The sequence below is a fragment of the Leucopleurus acutus genome (genome assembly GCF_964270905.1).
Source record: "Leucopleurus acutus genome assembly, chromosome: 6".
Lineage (NCBI taxonomy): Eukaryota > Metazoa > Chordata > Mammalia > Artiodactyla > Delphinidae > Leucopleurus > Leucopleurus acutus.
Genome location: NC_139149.1, coordinates 90,696,265 through 90,715,203, shown reverse-complemented (window position 1 = coordinate 90,715,203; position 18,939 = coordinate 90,696,265). Strand labels below are relative to the sequence as shown.

The 18,939-nt window shown below is 40.5% G+C and overlaps 1 protein-coding gene across 3 annotated transcripts in view; it reads left to right on the top strand.

Annotated features, from left to right (window-relative positions):
* Positions 1–208: 208 nt before the first annotated feature.
* The window catches only part of PLEKHM3 (pleckstrin homology domain containing M3), a 182,780-nt gene continuing 164,049 nt past the window's right edge, over positions 209–18,939 (top strand). The window contains exon 1 of one of the 3 annotated variants that reach the window (XM_082840801.1): positions 209–330. The gene's annotated coding sequence lies outside the window, so the exon portion shown is untranslated. Of the gene's footprint in view, positions 331–373; positions 505–18,939 lie in introns of those variants that run through there. The other 2 variants (XM_082840803.1, XM_082840802.1) reach the window with 2 other exon arrangements.

The window sequence follows — 18,939 nt, the reverse complement described above, 5'->3', positions numbered from 1 at the left end:
TGTGTGATGAAAACTGTGCGTAAGAAAACAAAGAGATAAGGAGGCCAGGAGGGTGCGGGCAGGCCCTGAGTGGCGCTGGGTCCCTAAGGCAGGAAAGACGACTCTTTGCGGCCTGGAACCTTGTGTGTCCGAGTCTCGCTTCCTGAGCTGCTGGAAGGAAGCATTTAAGTGTGGGACCGCAAGAAGCGCTTGTAAACAGAGAGCCGGGCCGGAATGGTCGGTGGCCGAACGGGCCGTGACCGTGAGGAGAGCTGGCTGCCAAAGCCGAACCACAGCCAGAAGTAGGCTGCAGGCCCCGCAGGTGAAGGGGGAGAAGTAGCCGGAGGCCAGGTGAGCATCTGCCTGCTTCTGTGCTGCCGGACTGGCCACTGCGGGAAGGGTGTGGGGATGACAGCATTGTGAGTATCCGAGACGCTCCCTGGCGTAGCGGTGATTTTGCTGTTTCTTCCATGCTCTGGTTTCTATTTCATCCTGGAAACTGCACAGCAGTGCAGTGGATAATAGGTGAGGGGAGACTGTATGATGCGTTGTCTGTTTATTTTTATGAATCAGGTATATAAGTAGAAAGCAGTTGAAATAGCTGATCCCGTTCTGTGTGTTGTTTTTAGTACCCCGCCGCCCCTCCTGGGTCTTAGAAACCAAGCCTCAGCAGAGCTTTTAACTCGCATCTAACTGGGGCTTTCAGACTACAACGACTGTTCCATCTGTTGACCTTGTTTATTTTTAATATACAGTAAATGACACTATGTGACTGATGACAAGCATGATTTGGTCTTCCATGAAAGGATTACTAAGCTAAAAGATCGAGATAAGGACATTTCAGACCCACTCCTCAAATAAAGTGTTACTACTGAGATATACAAATGAATGACAAATTGAGACTGGTCTAGAGTTATAGCTTGCAAAGCAGGACAGATTTGAATTTACTAGGTTAAACTGAGATTGAGCTATGCTGTTGTAAACTAATTTGGAAGTTTTTTTCTTCTTGGAAAAGAGAAATACCTGGGTTTTTTTCCTTTAATATTATAATTTCAGTAGTCATAGTGAATTATGATTTGTATTCATTCATAAGATACTTTATTATAAAATACCACACATAAATTATAATTGGCACACCTTAAGATATAAGGCAAATTTTGTTTCATTAACTTCAAAAACAAATGCCTTAACGAAAATTGGGCTAAAAGGTCAGTAGGCATGTGTCACCTTGGTCACATAGTCTAACTTTTAGTTACTAGAAGAATATTAGATTAAATTGCTCATAGAAAAGTGTTTTAAAGTCATGCACATCAAGGAGATAATATTAATGCCTGATGAGTTTGTCTTTCAGTGAGTATTTTCACAATGTGATGGTTCATAGCAAGAACTATAAAGCCATTCTGGGTTTGAATTCCTGCTTGGTCACTTCCTATTGTGTAACCTTGGGCAGTTTATTTGCTATATTTCTTAATCTGTAGTATGGAAATAATAACGGTACTGATTTCATAGGGTTGTTATGACGATTAAATGAGTTAATATTTTTAAAGTTCTTAGAACAGTGCATGTAGTAATTGCGATATACATATTTGTTAATAAATACATAAAATAAAGATATACCAATGTTGAAAGTAAAATGGTGGTTGCCAGTAGCTGGGGGAGGGGCGAAATGGAGAGTTGTTAAATGGGTATAGAGTTTCCGTTTTGCAAGATGAAGCATTCTAGAGATTAGTCGCACAACAATATGAATGTACTTAATAGTTTGGAACTGTACACTTAAAAATAGTTAAGATAGTGAATTTTATGTAATGTACTTTTCCCTACAATTACATCTTTTTAAAATACCAATGTTAGCAAAGTCATATACAATCATAGGGGAATTTGTTCCAAGACCCCCCACAGATACCAAAATTCAACAATGCTCAAGTCCCTTATAAAATGGCATAGTGCTTGCATATAACCTCTGCTACGCACATCCCCTGGTATAATTTAAATCATCTCTAGATTACTTATAATACGTCATATAATGTAAATTCTATGTCAAGAATTGTAAATTCTATGTAAATAGTTGCCCAGTGCCCAGCAAAATTCAAGTTTTGCTTTTTGGAGCTTTCTGGAGTTTTATTCCCCCAAATATTTTCTGTGATTGGTTAAATTTGCGGATGTGGAACCCAAGGGTACGGAGGGCCGACTGTGTTCAGAATCGTTATTAGCACGCAGCAGCCCCATCCTTAGTTGTCTTTGCCATTGTGAAAATGCAACTTCTGGCAGTCATCAGTAAGATTCACTTATTTGGTAAATTCATGAAATTAAGACATCATAAAGAGCACAAACAAATGATAAGAAACAACATCTAATACCCTATGGCAAGCACAGTTCTGAAAATGCCCCTCCACCAAGATTGCATACCCTCATCCCCAGAACCCGTAAGTATGATGCAATATCACTTCCTTGATCATGTTTCTTTATATGGCACAGTTGAATTTAAAATGGGGAAATTAGCTGGTGGGCCAAATCTAATCAAAGGGGCCTGTAAAAGAGGAGAGCATTCTCTGGCTGGGGAAATCAGAGAGATCTGAAGCCTGAGAAGAACTGAACATGCTGTTGCTGTTTTGAAGATGGAGGTGACACTTGAGAAGGCATGGGGACAGCCTTGAGAAATGCGGGAGCCCTAGAATTGCTGAGGGTGACCCAGTGTGGAAACTGGAACCTCAGACCGAGGGTCAACAAACTGAATGAGCTCAGAACTAGATTCTTTACCAGAACCTTTAGTTAAGAACATAGCCTAGCCAACGCCTTGATTTCTGCCTTGTGAAAGAGAGCCTGAGCAGAGAACCCATACAACCCCACCCAGACTCTGACCTTCAGAATTGCGAAGTAAGAAATGGTGTTCTTCAACGAACAGTAGCCCTGACTCGCTGCAACTAGAGAAAGCCCATGTGCGGCAACGAAGACCCAATGCAGCCAAAAATAAATTAAATAAAATAAATAAATTTATAAAAAAAAAGAAATGGGTGTTGTTTTGAGGTACTAAGCTTGTGGGAATTTGTTACACGGCAAAAGAAAACTAATATGACAGGAACAGACTACCCATACAAGAGAAAACTGAATGGCTAACAGTCATATGAAAATGCATTCTCTTTCCATTAATCAAAGAAATGAAATTGAAACAACAGCAAGGGACCATTTTTCCAGCTCTCAAATTTACATAGATTTAAAAAAATTCTAATTCTCCACATCAGGTAGTGGGTAGTGGAGCAGACACTCTTAGATGCTGTGAGGGGTGCGCAGATGTGAAAGCTTTCTGAAAAACTCATTGGCTGAATGTACGAAAAGTCTCACTAAATGTGTCCGCTCCTCGATCCAGTAGTTCCACTCCTAGCAGTCTGTCCAAAGGAACTTACGAGAAATATTTTAAAAGTTAATGTTCACAAGTGCTTAATATGGCTTTGGTTAGAAAAGTCAGATATTGGCAATAGTCTAAAAGCCCAACAAGAGGGGAACAGTTTAAATAAATTATGCTATCATCAAAAGACATGGTTTTATACAGATTTGTAAAAGGATGTTCATGAAGAGTTTTAACAGTGTGGAAAGGTATTTATCAATTTTTGCTAAATGGGGGGAGATAGGCTAGAGAACTGTATGTGCAGTCAACTCTCAACTATGTTTAAAAAACCAGAAAGATCTACCTACATAAGGAAAGGGACTGAAAGGGCCAAAATGGGGCAGTGCTTTTTTCTCATTGGAGGATGAATAGGCATTGTTTATTTTCCCTTTTATACTTTCTGTATTTTCAAAATGTTTAACAATAAGTATATAGTAATTGTTTATAACCATAATAGTCAATAAACATTATTTTAAAAGCTGTTAAAACTCTATGTTGTGGGGAATACAATGAATCTAAGACATTGTCCAGTCAAATAATGGAGAATATAAAAATCCATATATAACTTAATATAGGCAGGAAGTGATGTTTTAAAGAAAGACTAGAAGATAGGATATGATAAATATGGTTGGAAAGATTGAAATAAAGTTGGATAACTTATTTCTCGAAAAGGGTAATCAGTGAAAGCTTGATGGTGGAAGGATGGCTGAATATCATACTGAAATGATAGAAAAAGGAAGCTCATGGTTGAGCTTTCGTTGTCTTTGTTTTCTCATAGACTGATGGATTTTAGGCTTTGGGCTATGGACTCAGGTTAATTATATAAGTGGAAAACAAAGAACTGTGATGGATATATAACCATTAGCAAAAAAGAAAAAGAAAAAGCCCTCTGCATGTTATTACTAGGAAAACCAAACTGGATGTAGGCCGGTAACAGCTGCATTAAAAAACATCCAAAGCTAATATTTATTGAATACTTATCAGATACTTAATATACTCTATTCCAGTTTAATCATGTATGCAGCCTTCCCGTAATACTTGAAGTCACGTCATACATTTACAAATTTAAGAAACAGGCAGGTAGAGGGGTACTACGTTAATTACTGGTTTCAGAAGACCTGATTTTAATAGAAACCTGAAAAGGTTAGACCATTTGGGCAGAATTTTTAGCATTCTCCATCTCTAGACAGTTTGCAGGAGCCCCAGACCACTGCTACTCCTTCTTTCTTTTCCTACTAGCTCCCTTTTCTATTTTCACTTTACACTCTCCTCCAACACCTGTAGAAAAGTATGGAAAGTGTCTGTTGCTCCACTGGCTGTTAGCCAAATGCTGATTTTCTTCATGGGGAGTGTTAACCCTTCAAAAGAAACCCTGTGGAGGGATATCTAGAAAGGAATTGCTTTTTTTCTTTTTCCTTTTTCTTTTAGAGTGGATTTTATATATGGTTCATAAGTAGCGGAACTGTATGCTAGCTTGGAGTTTCTGGGGCAAGCTAATGCAGAGAATTGAGTAATGAGTGAGAGTGTGATAAGAATAACCACCAGTAGTAAATTCCATGCATTGTGTTTGCTCTGTTTCATTGGCTACTGTAGGTATCACCAGACAGCAATAACAAGCCTACATAGTTCACCTTCATATTGACAGTAAGGTATGAAGTTTATTTGGTCCATGAGGGTAATTAATGTTAATGGCAACATGAATTATGAGCAAAAACCAAAGTCAAAATATAGAGGCCATTGTATTGAGATGTCAGGCATGCTATTTTCATTAACATTTTGTTTGTTTTTCATACACTCATTAACTGTCAATTTGAGTTATGTGTTTTAAATTGGATTCCCCGATTATATGCCACATTCATGAGTATGGGAGAGATTTATTTGTCTAGTTACCGTGATTAGTGTAACCAATTTATAATTCAGTACAAACTGAAGCTGCCCTGTTCTGCATTAACCAGTTTACTTGTGGACATTTATCTAACTGGGAAATTGCTAAATATCCATTTTACCTTGTAGTCTATAGATGTGATTATAAATGTAGATTTTCATAGAACAAGGAACATATATTATAGGTTAGAAAACATTGGAAAGGTAACCAGCAGTTTTTATGCTCCAGGAAATTAGCTAATTGATCTTTTCCCATGAACTTTTCCAGAACAACTTCTCTTCCACCCTCAGAGATTCATTGGTTTGTTAATTAAACAAGTAAGAATTGAGCACTTAATTTTGTGCCATGGCACATACCTCTTGTACTTGGAATCAGCAATACAATCTTGAAGAAAACAGGCACAATCGTTGCCTTCATGAAGGTTACAGTCTAGTGGGGGAGACACACAAGTAAGCAGGCTAGTTTTACACAGAGTGAAAAGCATTATAATTGAGGAAATCAGTGTGCTATGGGAACACACAAGAGGGATGTTCAAAATGGACGTGGGAGGTCAGGGAAGAAGTGATACCTCAGCAAAGACCTGAAGGCTGAATGAGAATTAGCCAAGTTGTGTGCCTGTGTGTTTTGGGGTGTGGGGTAGAGACGATGGAGATTTAAGAGGTAAGCCCAGGAAAGTAAGTGGACTTGAGCTCTTATAGGCAGTGTTAAGGAGTATATGATTTATCCAGAAGAGAACAGGGTTTTAATTTTAGAAAGCCCTCTCTGACTGCAGTGTGGCGAATGGATTAGTGGAGGGAAAGACTAAAGGGAGGAAACTGGATGGTAGTGTCTGAACTAAGGCCATAAAGAAGGAGAGCAATGGATAAATTTGGCAGATCTCACAGAGGTAGAATTAGCATGACTTGCTCATTTGGAGTGATTTGTGGGGGAGGGAGCCAGCAGGGTCAAGGATGATGATATCCTTCACTATATGGAGAATGCCAGGAGGAGGGGCAGGTTGAGGGTAAGATGAGGAGTTTGGTTTTGTGCATGTTAGGAGTTAGGGGATGTCTGAAAGGCAGTTGCATGTGGGTCTAGAGCTCAGGATAACAATGTTTCTCATCTGTCACGTGGACTGCTGCCGAAGCCGTGGGGATGGAGAAGATCACCCAGGTGGAAGAGGAACTAATTAAGAGGGTTATGGGGAAAACGGAGGAACACCTACATTATGATGTGGGCATAGGAAGGGGGCTCATACAGGGTACCAGAGGGAGGATCCAGAGATAAAGGAGAAATTCCAGAAGAGACTTACATCAGTGCTTTCATGAGAGCAATGCAAAGAGTGGGTGTTGAGTAGGTCAGATCCTGCTGAGAGGTCAGTCAGAGGTGGAGTGAAAAACCTCCTGGGTTTAGCCAAAAGGAAAGTGTTGGTGACCTCTGCCTGTGCAGTTTCACCTGGGGCAGAATCAGTGCTTCTGCAGGGAGGAATGAATGGAGTCAGAAAGCATAAAAAAAAAACTCTTTAAGAAACTTGGAAGAGGAAAGGAGGAGGGACAGAGTATCCTACCTGTACAGGAACTTGGGAGACAAGGGAGTATTTTACTTCTTTGTTTTTTCTTCTTTGAGAAGAGACATTCCTTTTGAATCACCCTGAATCTTGCACTACTGAATCCTTCCCCTCTAAGACTACCAGAAAGCCCAATGTGCAGCAACTCATTTTGCCTGAACAGTGCAGGAAGAACCCTTGGGTTAATTAAAACCTTATCTCAGAGCTTCCTAAACTGACTGCTGTCACCACTCTCTCCACCAGTTTGTTGGTTTATAATGGGAGGAAATCAAAGAGACTGTGGTGACCCTTTCCCTGGTACCATACGGATGACCCCGGATGACCCCCGTTGGCATCCTGTACCCTGCCTTTGAGTTCACAAAACACTACGTTATGTCGTTTGATTTACATTCCAGAACAACCTTCGGGGAAGGTAGGACAGGGATTCTTATTTGACCTGCATTGAAATAACTAGAATTCAGGTTCAAATGACATGCCTGGAATCACACATCTAGTAGTAGTGCATGGGCAGTTCAGGTCTTCTAATTCCAGATCTTGTGGTCCAAAAGTAATTAACTTTCACTGAGAGGTTAGATATGATGTCTATATTTTCACTGTAGTGTGATCATATAAAACTTGGGCATGTCGTATTTTAGTACACTTAAGAAACAAGACTGAAGATTGTGGGTCAACTTTGTAATTTCGCTTGAGTCCCATATACATTGATATTTGTCCCCTATCCACCCGCTGTCCCCCAAAAAAGTTAAGTTGGTTTTAGAAGGAGGCAGTTTATTTGGACATGGCTTATTAGTCAAAGCATGTTTGAATTATCTATAGTCACATCTAATTTGAAAATATTCCTTTTAATTCTTTTGACAGAAACACTTATTTGCAGGGTTTTGTTTTTTTTTAAGCAAACATTTTTACAAGTGTTTCTATTTATTGGCTAAATGAAAAATGATGTCTTTGGGAAACATTAGTAAAAGGTTTGGGCAATTAGGACTATGTAAACATTTGCAAAAGCACTTGTTTAGCCTAAATGGAGTCAGTTACTATACCCTTGCAGACATTCCAAGCAATATGTCCAAGGTCACTGAGAGAATTGAGGTTAGCTATTTAGTTAGAGAACAGCCTTTTATTCTGTTTGTTCAGACACCTATCATCCACTATTCCCTTAGAGAATTTACAATGACACAGAAATAGTACAGAGGTGATTTTTTTTTTTTTGTAAATTAAGTATAAACTATTTCCCTGGATATTTAGCAATTAACTTTCTGAGTTGTGGGATTAACAAACAGAAGGATTTAAAAAATAAATATTAAAGTTGCTGAAGTTTGACATTAAAACTCAAAGCACCTTGTATGTAAAATTCTAGCTGTATTATCTCAGAGTAATTAGTTTGCTGTTAATTGTTATACAAGACAGTATGTGCATTTTAGAGGTTTGTTTCCACTCGCTTACTGGCCATATTACCTTGGACAAGGTACTGCATTTCTTTAGATCTCAATTTCCTTATCTGTAAAATGGTAATAATAATAGCAGCTCTCCGATAAGGTTGTTGTGAGGATTTAACAACATAATGAAGATAAAGGGCTTCACATAATGACCTTAGGAAGTGCTCAATAAATGTTAGCGATGACTCTTAAATCTTGGTCTTGGTGTAGGAGTTGTAAGAACTCTATTTTGTTTTTAAACGTTTCACTAAATACACCATTCCACATTTAACATATGTCCATCCACGCTGAAGGAGTCCTCTATAGGGCATTTTTGAAGGGTTTAGTATAACAGTAGTTGTCTCTGATGCTGGGCAAACTATTTGAGTCCCAGCTACCATAGCCTATCATCCTAATGTCAGATCAAAACAGTCACAGAAATAAGACCAATCAGAGCTCCAGAATTCAACTTCAGAATGTTTACATGTTGCTGTCTTGTTTTGTAAAAATCCATTTAGTACCAATGATAATAGTCCACAATAAAAGAAATTTAAACCCAGATTTGTGGATGAAAATGTAGTTCTTACTGTTCTTCCTCTTCATACTTAGTAAACTTTTCCTTTGTCCTGTGTGATGGGCAGAGAGTTTTCTGGCCTTCATGTAGTACATAGTAAAATAACAAAGACTCTTGTTTTACCTTGCCTTGTCCTTATCTTTGAGGGTCAAAGACAATGTTTTGTCTGCTTTTGGCAGGCTTGCTTGTTTCCTGAAGGAATTGGTAAGAGGCTGCTTGGTAGCCAACCAAGGTCAAGGTCATTGTCACAGATTGAGTCCAAAAGGGAGGGAGGGGTCTTGGGTGCAGCCCATCACCCCTGGGTACATCTGTCCTTTCAAATAAGAAGTGAGTCACCTTCTGCTTAGACCTTATCATGGGTCTGGTACTCTCTGGGTGCCATTCAACAAAGATCCAGCCTCATTTTTTAGCAGGTTCAAGTGTAGCCAGGAAAGAAAAAAAAATCAGTTAACTACTTCTCATGTAGGTTCACCCTAAATGCCCAGAGGAACCAGTTTTGTGAATATGTGCTAACCCATAAGCTGGTTGTTGCTTTGAAGGTTAAAGTGGTGAGTATTCTCCCTTCTGGTAATCAGCTGCGGTGACCCAAGGAATTAAAGTCAACGGGAAGTGAGGCAAGGATTCATTTCTCATGACATCTCAGCCACCCAGCAAATGCTTCTGCTGGCCAGGGATGTTTCTGTGGGTCGGATAGATTCTGTGGGTTGGATAGACTTGGGCAGCTTGTGAGGAAGCCCTCTACACTTGTGCCTCCCATTTGTGCAATTGTTTGTTAGTTCACTTTGAGCTCAGGCTTTGGTGGGACCTTTAGAGATATTCCTGTAGGTTGACAGCTTCATGCCAGAAGCAGCGTCATTTTTAGAGCACGTCTGATTGGTTTTATTTGTACGTTTCGTTTGTCTTTGGTTTGTTTCAACTGAAGTCATCTCTGTACACATGTTATTGTGCCATTCAATTGTGTTCTGTCACTTAAGACTTTTTATTGTCCCTTGATGAGTAATGACCTCTTATTTATGTTCCCATAACACCTTTTGTATACTTCTGTTAAGGCACTTTTTATACTTGGTTTTGTATTGTTTCCCCACTAGCTATTAAGCTCTTTGAGGGCACAAGCTGTGTTTTGTGTCCGTACCATCACCTAACATAGTGTTTGGGTACTTGGTCCATCCTCTGTGAGCGCTTGTTGAGTATAAATGGTTGTGTGGTTAGAAATCAACAAGCTTCTTACAGGAATAGTAATTGTTTTAGATTTTACAAAAATTTCACATATATTATCTGCATTTGTGCATTACAGCTCTCTAATGGAGAGGTGCACTGATGGAGACAGACGTTGGAAGGATTTCCATTTTGCAGATAAGAAGGGCCAAGACATCCTGAGTCAGCCTGACTTGCTGGAGGTCATTCAGCTTAGAAGGCCGTGCTGGGACATGAACCCTTTCTTGGTGTCAGAAATGTGTGTTCTTCCCATTGCCACACCTCTGTCCCATCAAAAAACCTCAAACTTGGGTGGCTCATGGATTGAATTCACCTTACTCCTTGTTTATGGTCCTTCTAGCGTCAGGGCCCCTGAGTGATTTAAAGTGGTTTAAAAGGTAATTGAACGTGGACTCAGTAATTTGACAGGGATTCTGGGAATTTCTTTTTCTTCCCCATGGGGCCTTCGACTGACAGTAGATGAGTCATTTTGGTCTCTGTTTCATCATCTCTAAAATAATCCTGCTACTTTACTTACCTGTCTCTGTTGAGATTACTACAAATTTTTTTCAAGAAGCTTATCAAGTGCTTTATAAACCATGCTCTAAACCATGCACGTGAAGACGATTATTCTCAATAAAGTCAAATAGTTATATGAGCTGATGACATCTTTAAAGATGCTAATCTGAAAAGCTATTTCTTTAGCTTTTTTGGGTATCTTGCATAGCTGGGTCTCAGCGTTCCTCCTTGGGGTGGCCATTACGAGGTCTCACGCCAGCTGGTTTAGATGACACCTCCATGTACTCGTTATTCCCTGTTGCAGTTGGAGGGTGACTCTAGCACACGTGGTTTTTATGATGGAATTTTTCAACTTCTTCACCTCAGTCCTAGGATGGAGGTAATTTGAGTGATTCTTTTGTTTGTTTTTTAATCACTGTTTCCTGCCATGGAGGTAACGGGGAATGGAAAACATTGAGTCTGCATTTTTAGACACTTAAGTAACTGAAGTTTGTGTCTGTCTGTTTTGCTCCTAAAACCAGGACATTTTGGAATGCTGGTGGTTTTATGAAAATGGGCTTCTCAATGAGAAGTCTTGGCTTTCCAGTGCAGTGGGTGCCACAGGGGCATAATAACATTGCTGCCTTCAATAGCAGAGCAATTGGAGATTTGAAGCCCCACACTTACATTTAGGTTGGTTTCTGGGAAAACGTCTTGGGGCATCAAATGTCTCAATGATTTTTGCAAGAGGCAAACAGTAAGCACAGAGATGGACTGAAAAATGCTTAGGTTGATTGCCCAGGGGTATTTCAAAAGGAACATGTCCTTTCTGGTATTAAAAAGAGCTTGAGCTCTAAGTCACTGGAAAATTAGACCAGCCAAGCTATGGATTTGGAGTGGTTCACAAAATAATTCCCAAGCGCTGCATAGGCGCTCTTGTTTCTATAAAAGGTCTGAGTGAGGTCTTTGCTACCTGACCTTTGCCATGTTATTTTTAAACCCAGTTTCAATAGCTTGGAAGCTTTTTCTAACCAAGAAAAAATTTAAAAGCTCAAGTCAACATAACGTTTTGGAAAGCATGTCAAATTTTTATTAAACGAGCTTATAATGAATTCAAATATACTTTGGCCAGAAAAGCAGAGTGGTGTTTATATTTACAGACGTCAGTACTTTGAAAACATGCTCTTTATGCAGTCGTTCATTCAGCCCATATTTACTGAGCACCCATTGTGTACTAGCCATTGTGTTAGGCCCAGTGAGGGTTGTAAAAATGAAATGGGGTAGAATCGCTGTGCCCAAGTTGCTGTAAGTCCAGTAGGGTAGGCGTGTGACCTCAGGAAAGTTACTAGGTATCGTTTCGCCTCAGTTTCCTCATCACTTTACACATGGTGAGGCTTAGAGATATAAAGTACTGAGCAATGCACCTGGCACAAAATATGCTTTTGGTAGTTATTATAATATGATATATTATATTATAATAATATAAGATAATATAATTATTATAAGATAATATAATTATTATCATCATCATTTCAGAAGGAACAGGCAGCAGGCAGTGTAAGTTGTGGAGGCAGTACCAAAGCCATTCTCTGGACACTTTAAGAAAGAGCTGACCGTTTTAGGGTGAGGAATCACAGAAAGCTTGTGGAAGAGGCGGCAAGTAAGCCTGAAGAGTGGACAGAATTTCAGTAGGTAGAGGTGGGGAGACGGTACCTCAGAGATAACTGCAAGCAAAGTTTTGGAGTTGGGAAAGCCTAAAACTTGAGCAGTAGCATCCCAGTTTGGAGGAAAAGAATGTCTTATGGAAGGGAAGCGGGAAGTTGGACGGGCAAGCTAGTCCAAGACTGTGAAAGGCCTAGAGTGTCAGGTTAGAGAGTTGGGCCCTGTTGTCAGTGGGAGCTGCATTGAAGGGTTTTATTTGCTACCGTCTCCCCAGTACCTCAGACAGCACCCAACCCGTAGTGAGCAGTCAGCAAATAATTATTGAGTGAACAGCTGAGTGTGGCTTTAGACAAGTTGAGCTTCATTTTGCCAGATGATAAGCCAGATAGAAATGTCCTACAAAAAGTTGGGGACATGGGACCAGAGTCCATGGAGACTGAAGGTGGAAATTTGGGAGGTGTGAGCATGGAGGTAATTATGGGGCTAAACTGACCCGAGGAGTACATGCGGCTGTAGTCAGAGAAGAGAGCTGAGGTGATGCCCCTATTTGCTGAGCAGGCCAGGAAGGAAAGGAGGAAGATGGAACAGAGAAGGAGAGGGTAGAAATGAGAGGAAAACAGAGAGCGCGGTGCCCATGAAACCTGGGGAGGAAAGGTTTGAGGAGGGGCCGGTTGACATGCTCGAGGCGGGTCAGGGCTTTGCAGTGCACTAGTGGCAGTATAGAGAGGAGATCCCTGGACAGGGTGGAAGAGAGTTCAGTCAGGTGGGGCCTTGTGCCAGGCTGTAAGGTATCGGTGGGCACAGCACACTCTGAGACATTTCTTTTTTCTTTTCATGGTTAATAATTACTGGTATTTGCTTTTTGAGCAGGTCTTTAAACAGACAGTGTGCCCAAATTGTATACTGTATATAATCTGATTCCAATTAAATATTAGATAAAAACACACCTAACTATTTCGTTCTGAGATCATGACTGATTTTTATTTTCTTTTCCATATCTGTCAGTATTTTCCAGAGTTTTTATGGGTTTATTACCTTCATAACTGGGAAACACACTGTAAAATTATATTTCTAAATGATATGTTCCTTAGGTATTGCCTGGCAATACACTTCTCATTTATTGAAACTTAGATAAATGTAGCCATTTAATGTTCCCTCCAGGCCTATGAAGATGGGATTCCATTTGTGTTTCTAGCTGTCTTTCTCCTCTGAAAGAGCCCCTGAACTCTTCTTATGAGGTCCACAGAGGCACCATTTCCTTATCTGCTGCTCTTGGCTTGCCTGTGCTCCATCAACATGCTTACATTACAACATGTCTTTATGACAAAGCGCCATGACAAAGCGTAACCTCTTGTAGCCTGATAATCCAGAAGCATTTTTACTAGGGTCATATTCTCTTGTGGTGGAGCCTTTACATTATGTAACTCTCAGAAAATTTATAGTCAGCTGTGGCCTTAACCAAAGTGAAGACCGTGTGAGAGCCACATGTGCTGACCATTCTTATAATCACCCTTGTTTCTCATGTTTGAAAATGATTGGCAGAAACTGTTTATCCTAGGTGTCTTTGGTATTGCATTTTTCTCCGTAGTCCAGCTGCTTCTAAAACTACAAGGCCCCAGACACCCTCTTGAGCACTCATTACGTTCTGAATACCAGCCATCTAGTCAAGTGGGAGGAAGTCAGCGTTTTTACCATCCAGCTTGGGAGAAAGTGGCATCTCTGTGTGGGCCAGGCTGGTATTATTACTCATATCTGCTTCTACTTCTGTGTGGAAGGACTGTTGTATTCATCCTGCTAATTAGCCTTGCCTAATGAGCATGTAAACAGCAGATTTCCTTGTTAGGAAACAGTAATGCACTGATTCTGCATCCTGTTAACATTTTGATGCATGCATGGAATTCTTTGGATTGAGCTTTTATGACAACACTGACAAATGGACCTCAGTTTCTCAATCTGTTACATTGGGGAAATAAGCCTTTTTACAGAAAGGGTATTCTTTATAAAAATAAAATAAAGTGTCTGTAGATCATTGAGTTTGGCTGAAAAGTAGGATGTTATAAATAGTTGGTTGCTGACTTTGCTGTTGTTGGGCTGACATATCTTTCCAGGGGAAGACAGGAGCAGGTGGTTCTTGAATGGGTGAGGTCCAGTGGAGGGCTCCATAATTATATAGCAGTTTACATTTTTTAAAGGTGTGTTGGAACAGCTACCTGGTGAATGAGCCACATGTGAAGCAATTTGATATTAGCAATGTTGTTGGATACAGGTAGCTGAGTAAGATACCCAGAGGTTTAATGGTTTGCCAGAGGCCACCCAGCACGTGTGTGGTTGAGCCAGATTTAGAACACAGTTCTAATTAGCTCCTGATTTCCACTTTTTGTGTGGAGGCAAACCACACTGCACCCACACGGTGATTTCACTCAGTTCACTTTGTCAGAGGAAAGTCCTGTTCATATTTTGACCTGTCTGAATATGTTGTTATTATTATTATTTAATTTGTTTATTTTGTTTTTGGCTGCATTGGGTCTTTTTTTTTTTCCTTTGCATTGGGTCTTCTTTGCTGCGTGCGGGCTTCTCATTGCGGTGGCTTCACTTGTTGCGGAGCACGGGCTCTAGGCACGCGGGTTTCAGTAGCTGTGGCACACAGGCCTAATAGTTGTGGCTCGCGGGCTCTAGAGTGCAGGCTCGGCAGTTGTGGTACACAGGCTTAGTTGCTCCGCGGCATGTGGGATCTTCCCAGACCAGGGATCAAACCCATGTCCCCTGCATTGGCAGGCAGATTCTTAACCACTGCGCCACCAGGGAAGCCCATGTTGTTATTATTTTTTAATTAATTAATTTCAAAACCAAATGAGGCAAGCTAGTAAGAGGTGTTCATTTACGGAGACTAAACTTCGCATTAGACCCTTGTATTGTAGTGAATTTGAGGCCTATACATCCTAGGGAAAAGATAAATTCCAAAAGGAGAAAGGTTGGAAAATGGAGCCCCAAAAGATGAAGTCATAGAGATTATATAGGAGGGTCAGTAAGGCATCACGTCTGCTGTCAAGTAGCTTGGAGTATAGAGTGGGATGGAGAGAAATTGTTCATCATTACAGTACATTGTGGCAAACCCAGGGTGTTCTGGGAGCCTGAGCAATTCGGATGGCTCCCCAGCTTGGGCCAAAGCATGGAGGAGTAAAACAGCAAGGTGAATGTTGGTCAGGAAGGACAAACTGGAGAGGTGGATAGGTCATGAAGGGCGATGAATGTCATGCAAAGGAGTAACAGCGTATTCATTCAGCATGTATCTATCTAGTGCCTTTTGTGTGTGTGTGTCAGGCATTCTCTATGTACTTGGGATACATTAGTGAACAAAATAAGCATCAATTCCTGCCCTCGAGGAGCTTATACTTTAGTGGGGTGAGAGAAACACTAGACATTAAATAATAAGTAAATTGAGTGGTTTGTTAGAAGATGGTAGATGCATAAGGAAGAAGGGTCCAGCCAGGTGATCAAGCTTAACGTGAGCAGTAGTAAGTCATGTTGATAGTATCTACTCTTGTTATGATGTGATCAGAATGACACTTTACCTCTGTAGTTTTTCTCCCCCAAATATACAGCCCTAGTCTTATCATGAGAAGAACATTAAACAAATCCCAGTTGAGAGACAGTCTATAAAATACCTGACCAGCGCTCCTCAAAACTGTCAAAGTCATCAAAAACAAGTAAAGTCTGAGAAACCGTCACAGCCGAGAGAACGCTAAAGAGACTTGACAACTAAATGCCGTGTGGTATCCTGCATAGGATCCTTGAACAGGAAAAGGATATTAGGGAAAAGCTGAGGAAATCTGAACAAAGTATGAACTTTAGTTAACAACAGTGTATCAATATTGTTTCATTAATTGTGACAAATGTATCACATTAATGCAAGCTGTTACATGGAGGAAACTGTTTGTGGGGTATATAGGAGCTCATTGTACTGTCTTTGCAATAATTCTTTAAATCTAAAACTGTTCTAAAATTAAAAGGTTATTTAAAAAAATAAAAAACAGAGTAAAGGGCATCAGTAGTCCAGGGCAGAGACACATGTCATAATTTAAAATAGGGTGGTCAGGGGAGGCCTCATTGAGAAGGTGACATGAACAGTCACTTAAAGAGTTCACCATGTTGGTATTGGGAACCAATGCAAAGACCCTGAGATGAAAACATGTCTGCAAGTTGGAGAACCGGCAGGGCGGCTGGTGTGGAAGGGAGGGTAGGGGGTAAGGAGAGTATGAGGTCACAGAGGAAAGGTGATGGAACCCATCAGGTGAGGGCTTTTAGGCTGTTGTCATTCATGTGCTATACCGTGTGCCGGCAGCCATGCCATGCATTGTCCTATTTAGTTCTCTCAACTATTTTAGGAGAGAGGTATTATTAACTTGCTGATTTTGCAAATGAGAAAACTGAGATTAGTAAGTGACTTGCTGAAGTCCCATTCCTGGTAATTGGTGGAGCTGCTGTTCCTTTCTTCCTCCTGAGACCCGAAGTTGTCACTCCTGACTTCCTCCTCCTCTCCTCAGGGGGCTGAACTAGATCTTCTAGGCCAGGAATTGGCAAACCACAGCCCGCTGGAAAATCTGGCCCTCTGCTTGTTTTTTGGTTGTTTGTTTTAAGTCGTGGTAAAAACATACAATTTACCATCTAATCATTTTAAGGTCAGTAGTGTTTATATTCACATTGCTGTGAAACAGATCTCCAGAACTTTTCATCTTGCAGATCTGAAACTCTATACTCATTAAACAATAACTCCCTTTTCCCTCCTCCCCTCCAGCCCTGGTAACCCCCATTCTACCTTTCTATTTCCATGAATATGACTTCTTAATATACATTGAATCACGCAGTATTTCTTTCTGTAACTGGTTTATTTTACTTAGTATGATATCCTCGAGGTTCATTCATGTTGTAGCATGTGACAGGAGTTCCTTCCTCTCAAAGGCTGAGTAATATTCCATTGTATGGATATATCATATTTTGTTTATCTGCCTGTTTTGTAAATAAAGCTTTATCAGAACACAGACATGTCCATTCATTTCCATGTTGCCTGTGGCTATTTACCTCACTACAGCCGTAGACCTGAGTAGCTGCAAAAGTGACTGTGTGGCCCACAAAGCCTAAACTGTTTATTACCGGTTCTTTACAGAAAGTGTTTGCTGATAGTGGTTGCCAGAGTTTAAAACAAAATTTAAAAAAAAAAAAAGAAAATGTTTGCTGAGCCCTGTTTTACTGGGAAGACTCTGAAGGGTTAAGAGAAACGATGTGGAGGCTGCTTTAGAAGGAGGAAGACAAGAGGCAGGAACACCCTGCTGCCTTTGTTGGGTGACAGAGACATGGGTATGGGACTTGCCCTCGAGAAGCTTATAGTCTAATTGAGGGAAAAAGACAGTCTGCAAAGTTGACTTGTTTAGTGATGCTTTAGATATTTGGGGAAGGGAGAGATCCGAAAGGATTGAGTCTCAGGAAAGACTTCATAGAGGGTTGGGATTTGGGATGGGATGGGGTGGATCGGATTGCTAGAGTGTGGAGGAGTTCATCAGCCTTCTCACCACACCTTAACAGATGAGGTAAGACATTGAAGGCATTTAGAGCAGTGTCTAAATAGTAAGTGCTCACTAGAATGTAAGTTCTACAAGGGTAGGGTTTACGTCTGTCTTGTTCACTGTCGTATCACTAGTGCCTAGAACACAGTAGATGCTTCAGTAAATGTTTATGGAATGAATAAATCACTGCAACTCTCAAATTCTTTTTAGCTATTTAATTTGTACTGTGAAAATACAGGCAAAGGGCTGGATCTCTCACATTTGTCTGTTCATTTATTATACTAAAGATTAATTTTTTTTGGCTGTTGTTAAAGCAGTACCTCTATTGTTTATTGCTAGAGATAATCATTATGTGGTAAGAGGAATGTAAGTCAGGTACTAACAACAAAAGAAAAAGGGGGAAAAGAAAACAATGTCGTGATTCTAAAGATACCCACTCAAAAATAATTCATTTATTCAACAAATATTTATTGAACTGCAACTATGTTTGGGGGGTCCATGGGTGAACAAAATTGACAGTTGCTGCCTAAGGGAATATTGACACCGAAACTAGTAATTACAAATGTGATGTGTATAACTTACAGAAGTGCTGGTGCCCTTCTGAACCAAGGCCCTTCTGTCCTTAAATGAGTACATTTAACCTAGCCTGGGACACCAGAGAATGCTTCCCTAAGGAAGTGGTAAGTCCTGATTATTGTTTGCTGTGTGGCAAACTACTCTGAAATTTAGTGTCTGAAAACAATTTATTATCTCTCATGGTTCTGGGCTAACTGGACTCAGCTGGAAGATTCTCACTTGGGAATCTCTTATGATACTGACTGGGGCTGGAATCATCGGAGAGCTCAACTGGGCTGTCATTCAAGATGGCTTCTTCCCTCACATGTCTGGTGCCTCTGTGGTCTAGCATGTGGTCTCTCCCTCCAGCAGAGTAGCCTGGACTTTCTATATAATCAGCTTAGAGCTCCAAGAGACAGGAAGAGGAAGCCACCAGGCCAGTCAAAGGCTGTACCGCCAATGGGCACAGCCACACTCTACTGATCAAAACATCACAAGCTTTGCCCCAATTCATGGGAGTGGAAAAATAAACTCACTTCTTGATGGGGAAGTAGCAAGTTCTCATTGCCAAAAAGCATGTGGGATAGGAGATATTGCTGTGGCTCTCTTTAGAGAATACAGATCTGTCACTTGATGTTAGATTGGACCCTGAAGGATGATTAGGCATTGATGCAATGGGCAAAAGAGTCCA